The following is a 7,015-nucleotide window of genomic DNA, read 5'->3' on the forward strand; positions in this document are numbered from 1 at the left end:
TTTTTTTAAATTGATTATATCTTTTGGTGTGGATGTCACACGCTTAAAAAATTTGATTCATTCAAGACGACATTAAATACTCAAAAGACAAATATAATTTTGTTTTCCTTTTTATTAGTTACTTCGCACGAACAAGAGTTGTTGCAAAATACTGAATCAAAAATTATTTGTTTTATCTAACGCCGTTTATTGAAAAATTAAAGTCATCATGCAGTCAAATTCCAAACTACTCAGCAAACACACTAGTTCATTAACTATATATTTTGTGGTGTATTCATACATGAATTGTGGTGTATTCATACATGAATTTTGTGGTGTATTCATACATGAATTCATTCATGAATTTCGGGTTGAAATCATACTAGTCAGAAAAAGTGTAATCTATACTAGCTCTTCTATAAGTGTAATCTATACTAGCTTTTCTATCGAGCTCTTCGATGGAATAGTTTTTCAACAAATGCTCTACCCTTCGATTTTTTGTTCTCCGTGAAGCTTCGCAAAATTCTTCTTTAGAAGGTCTTCCCCGTTCAGCACATTTATTCTTATTTCCATTGGAATCCGGAATGGAAAGGAATGTCCAATTTAGCCATTTAGAATAAGTTTTTTCAAAAGCGCTTCTTTTGCGGCCACTATAATTCCACTTATTTTTCATCTCACTATTAAAAAGTTTTATTTTTTGATTCAAAAGTGCTTTGTCGCATTTAGCGTGTATTAATTTGTCTTCAAAAAATGCAGATAATGCAGACACTCTATCTGATGGACGAGTAGAAATCCAGATATCAGCTAAAATTGAGTTTTTTATAATTGAATTCATATTAATATTAGTTTTTTCACTATTTTACGCTTCACTACACAGCACAGAACACTACCGCGTGTATCTACAGTAATAAACTTTACTATTTTTAAAGAATGTTTTGGCATTTAAGTAATGGAAAATACTGTGGTAACTGTAATCAGTGAAATTTTTTTTTTGCAAAAGTTTATTTTATAACCTTAAAAAAAACGATTTTCTTCGAAAAGCGCAATGAGTCTGCAGACTTTTTTTTTATTTCAAAGAAAAATGCCCCTTCTTTCAAATAAAAGAATAAAAAAAAACATACTTTTACATTTTTTTTTTTATCCCTTTGCAAACTTAGGAATTTTTTAAATTTTCTACAACAAATTTTAGGGTGTAGCAAATAGGCCATTCCAGCCAGGAAACTCAATAATTTTTAAAAAGCTCTATAGAGTGGTTTCCTTACAGATTTTCTAATTAAATTGTGTCTTAAGATAAAGTATGATAAATTGAATTTTTAGCAATTTTTTTTTTAAAGACTCCAGCTAAAGGCATTTTCATAAAAGAAAAAATATATAAAAACACACAACTTTAAGAGGTTTTTGTGAGAACCTTATGAGATAAAAACAAAAACTAAGTCCAGATCCTTAATCTAGGATAAATTTCCTTTCCAACGATACCAAACACGTTGACATACGTGACAACAATTTTTTTGATTTTTGCCCGCTCATACAGCACTGTGCGGCCTCGCGTTTCCCTACCAGATTTATAGCAGTCAGATTTTTGATTGCTGCTGGCGCTTTAAATGAGGTGCTCCTTAAATCTTTCCCATCCTCAATCTTTCCCATCCGCTCTATACTTCAGGCTCGGCGGGTTTAGCCGGAATTCAAACCCGAGCCCTAGGTCTGCTAGGAATTTCTTCTTTGCTGCCCTCCTCGAGTTTGGTTCCCGGCCAAACCTCACCTACCTTGTTGACGGCAATCTGTAGAGCTGGACTGACCTATGGTCTTCGCAAGCGATGAGTTTTGTCCCTACCCTGATACCATCCGGAATTATGGCACAGACGAGGAGGTCCTGGGTTTTTCTCTAGGACTTGGACGTAGATTTCGGCAATCGCTTCCTCTACCCACCTCCGTTTCTCTTTGGGGATAATCCCTTCCTCCTCCACTCTGTTGATGATAGCACCACCACCGCCCTTTGCTACATCCCTAAAAGAGGGATATTTATGGCCGCCTGTTTTCGCTTAAATGTTTACTGTTTATACATATCTATTTATATGTTAATAAGTATATAACTGTGCGTCTGTCGATGATTTCAAGATAAAAGAAGATACTTACGGAAGTAATAAAATGCGCCCAAAAATTATCCTACCACAAATTCAATTAATTTTCCAGATATGTAGTGAGTTTGCACGCAGTCTACAAACATACAAAGATATTTTCCGAGCGATTAGTTTTTCTGTAAGTACGCCTTCCTAACCACCAATGCCTGCTCTCAAATGTGAATAGATGTTTACCGAGTGCTTTAAGTGTGTCAAATTTGCTTTGGTTACAGTTAAAATTAAAAAAACAAAAACTGTGCAGTGCCACAGAACATCAAAATTAATATGGCTAGACGCGTGAGAATGTGTAAATTTTATTTAAGTATGTATGTATGTTTGCTCTGGTGTATGCATATTTGTATTTTCATTATTGAATGCGCGCACATACAATTGTTACTCACACAGAGCTGTGCCTTAATGTCGACTGATGTGCGGTGGAATTTATCCTTAGAAAATGTGTGCGTGTCGCCAGTAATGTGAAGTTGAAATTTAATTACGCAACTGGGCTGTATGAAACACTCTTACGCACTATTACGTTTTTATGAAGGGTGAATTGTACACACTTGCATAAGGAAAAGAATCTACTCACAGTAGAGCGTGCTTGCCGAAAAAGACAATTAAAATGCTCTGAAGTACTGATTATCCTAGCAGGGGGACTAAACTGGAACCGGGAGGTTAGGTTAAACTTTCAATCTATGTGGTGGATGCACGTTAAGCTTATACACCAGGCGGTACTCCCATGAGTGGAAATCCATCCACACTTGCGGGAGGTTCATCGATTTTGGAGAGCTCGACAATCACATAAGAATTCAGCGTTTACATAAGAGAGCGCATTCTGGAGGAAACGCGAATGATCTTTGTGTCTTCACTTTTCCTCGGAGTCGGAGCAGGGTCAACCGCCTACAATGGGTATGAGTCGGGAAGCAGTTACATATTTCCCAAGTAACGTTTAACTTAATTTTACCAGAAACTGGGAGCAAAAATGCTTCCGTGTGGTTGCCGGAAACCTCTTTACTGCTGCTTCTCTCAAGGGTCCGCGGTCGAGGAAAACCCGCATTCTCTGGTGGAAAGCAGATCGACTCAAATCTGCTGTTGAGAGTTGCACAATAAGGGGTATGGAGGCTTTCTTCTGGTTAGCTGCTCCAATATTTTCACGAAATGGTACGATACCATTCGAAAGGGTGTTGACGCTGCTGATGGACTGCGGACATTTATGTGTCGACGAAATTAATTCTGGCAAGGCCTTACCAGAAACGGATTTTTTCGCCACGGCTATTTTAATTATAACCGGGTCACTGTCGGAACGGCCGTCAGGACGGTGGCACAAGGTTTAGTCAATTCTACAATGCTCTTAACGGTCTTCTGCTCGTCTGTGCCGGGAGGGCGAACATTTGTTAAGATGATAACCCAAAAAATCCAAAACCCCTTCTCCTAAACCAGTTCGGGGAGTCTACGAACCTTAACAAATGCCGTATTCCAACTATTGCATCTGCGTCTACATAACCTAAAAGCCTTATACTCAGGAATTGTTCTGTCTTCCTACATAGCGCAGGATAATCGTCTGATAGATTCAGGCTCTTCGTCGTCATGGCAGCGCCTGCAGAAGTCATCGTGGTTGACCCCGAAGTACCCTGATATGGACCTCTAGCAGTCTCTCCATAACTTTCAGTTGAAAAGACGTCAGGGGTGATAGGATTGAAATCCTTTCGAGACCTTCCCTGCTTTTTCAGTGGTTTTCATTCTCGATTTCCTCCAACTGTTAGCGATATGATTAAGAGCTAGTACCACGCTGAGATTTGCTATGATATTGGCTGCAGCTGTATGGAAGCGATGCCATCCGGACCGGGGGCTTTATTAGGCTTGAACCACCCTATACACCAGATAACCCTCTCCCTAGTGAAGAAATCTCCAATGAATGAATGATTTCCATTTACATATGGCTGCTGCGGCCTTAGATCCGTTTCTCCCGTAAATGTGTATTGGAATATTAGATCTTCGAAATCATTTGCAGTTCGTTTTTCTGAAACCGCTATGGTTCTCAGCAAGCCGAACGAATTTTTTATGAAGAGGATGACTATGAGGCAATGCTTTGTTGTTCCTCTCTTCCAGCATTTTATAGTACCAATAATAGATTTTTATTTAAGAAAACCGCTGTGTTGGTATATAACACCCTCATATATTTCAATGGTCTTAGGAACGCGGTTTAAATGGTATTGGGAGATACCAGGAGACGGTTAGTATTTTGTTTCCAATGAAAATAGATATTTTATTTTATTTTACTGCTGTGATAGGCCGAAAGTTTAGTGTGTCTTTGGCTTTTGTAGAAAATGTATCTTCGTGCGTACTGCAAAAATAAAGTACAGCTGCAAAATTTAGTTCTTCCGGTTTACGAATAGTTTTTACTGATTAGTATTTCTTGGCCCGAACATTGAGCCCAGCATCCACTAAAAGATAGCTGCGCAATTCCAACTACTCCGGTATGAGTAAATAGCAGCCGAAATACTCCGATGATTTATGCAAAAAGTGATTTCCCAAAAGCAGAAGATTGAAAAATAAATGTTTCCTTAGCAATAAAAAAAAAACGTTTGCCTTTGATTGTCCGCGTACAGCTCTTCTGCTTACAACAGTAATAACATTTACACTTACACCAACAAAACAATCTACGCAAGGAGCAACGCATCAGCATCCGCATCAGTAACGTTACAGTTCAGCAAATTACGAAATTAAATTAAAAAATGTTGTGTTTACTTGTTTGGAATCCACACCCTAACTGAAAGGCGAAGCAGCAAAAGTTGGGCATGAGCTGAAGCTGAAATGAGCTGCGGAGAGAGGAGTGAAATTTCCAAAGTAGAAACAAAAAAAAAGAAAAGTATCTAACAATATTTAACTAGCGCAGACTTGCAGAATGAAGACAAATGCCAATGCAGGCAATTAGAAGAGGCGACATTAAAAGAAAATTTACGCAACTTTTTGGTTAAAAGGAAGGACAATGAAATCGTATGCTTATATATATATACAAATACAAATATGTATTTATGTATTTAAAGGTATATATATAAATCTTTTGTATATATATATATATATATATATATATCACTATAGCTAAGCAATTTAATACAGGCAGAGTTAACTCTTCTTAAATGTCTCAACCATAAATAAGGAAGCTGCTTGGCTTGGCTGCATTGAAGGCTACGTTGCCGCAAAATTCACTGGCGTTGAGTTAATTACCAAAATGCAGCAAAGCGTTTGTGTGTAATTGAAAAATCAAAGCAAGCGCGCGTGCATTTTCAAATGCTTAATTTGTAATTTGTTTTTCCTGAATTAAAATTCTGTAAGGTATTTATTTGTCACAGTACTACATTCTGTCGCTGTGCTTTGCATACTTCAGGGCGCAACAGCGCGTTGTTATGGAAATGCTGACAACGCTGTTACTGCTGCAGAGAAACGAAATATCAATTTAACGCTTTGTTTCACAGCAGTAATGTACTTGTAATGTTGTTCTTAGTGCGTTCTATTTTAGGGGAAAAAAGAAGAAGAATAAAGCAACAAAAACAGATAATTAAATTCAAGTCAACAAAATATTGAACGGTGAAAAAGTAAAATCAACTAAGATGACTTAAGTATGTAGAATGAAAGAGCATAAACAGTGCTGCCAGATGTGCAGAGTTATGTTCAAAATGAAGACTTATTTTCAAAGAATTTAGTTAAAATCGTATGTTTAAAATGTTTAATTAAAACCAAAATTCCATATAAAAAGTTTTCACTATGAAGACCACTAGCAACACTTAAAGATTTGCTATGTAGTTTCAACCGCAAATGTGAAAGTGGTTTCCCTTAAATTAATTTAAATAAAACCACAATTGGTAGATAGATGGAAACCTCCACTTCAAGCGATATTATTTTCAGAAAAGATTACTTTAAAAGAAATGAAATAATAATAATACTTTGCCGCTTACACTTTTGCTCCCATCGGCGTGCCGCGGCAAATGGATTTTGTAAGAAGCTTTTTCATGGCAAAAATAGACTCGGAGGATGTTGCTGCTCGGACCAGGGATCAAGCCCAGGTCCGACGGCGTGGTAGCACGCACCTCTAACCACTCAGCCACAGTGGCCGAAATAGAGTGCCAAAATATTGATTCAAATGAAAATATATTAAAATATTTCAAAGTTATGATTGATAAATCCAAAATAATTTGGATATAAATTGGGTATTATTTTTTGGAGGTTTTTCCTCGAAAATTATGCGTTAAGTTAAAAAATAGTTTTGCGTACTTTTTGTTCGAATAGATATGTTGGGTTTTCGTAGTTTGTGCAACGCCGATGAGATATACAAATTTTGAGTATTCTATCGGCCTTTTTCATAAAAACGTCACTTGATAAACCTCTTTAAATCTACTTTGTTTTTTATGAATAAGAATAGAATAGAATACAGTTATTTATCTGTTGATTTATATTTATTTTATTTTTTTAATTTTGTTCGAAATTATCACGTTTTTCGAAACCTACTTCTTCTTCTTGCGCGTTTGGGATGAATTCAAAAATTTTTAAATTTTTCTTGGTATAATATGCATACATACCCAATAAATATTTGTGCGGTGCAGAAAAAATTTAAGTTGGTTTTAATTAAAATCTTTGATATCTATTTGTTTACAAAAAGTTTGTTTTATTTTTTTTTCTTGTGTTTTTTTCAGATTTAAACTTCACTTGGTAGATTTTTCACGAAAAATTTCTGGCAACACTGAGTATAAATGTTTTTTTTTTCAAATAAGGAAAACAATTTTATGGCGTTAAAAAATGCCCTCTGCGCTGCTACTTTAATAAGCTGATACACTTGCCATTCGCCTTTTTCTTTTAATTTCTCCCTTCTTTTCACAGCAAATAAAAACTTTATCTCTGCTTTCCAATTTCATATGCAAAAG

This window comes from Rhagoletis pomonella, unplaced genomic scaffold (genome assembly GCF_013731165.1).
Source record: "Rhagoletis pomonella isolate Grant_MI unplaced genomic scaffold, Rhpom_1.0 Rhpom_scaffold_00006, whole genome shotgun sequence".
Taxonomy (NCBI): domain Eukaryota; kingdom Metazoa; phylum Arthropoda; class Insecta; order Diptera; family Tephritidae; genus Rhagoletis; species Rhagoletis pomonella.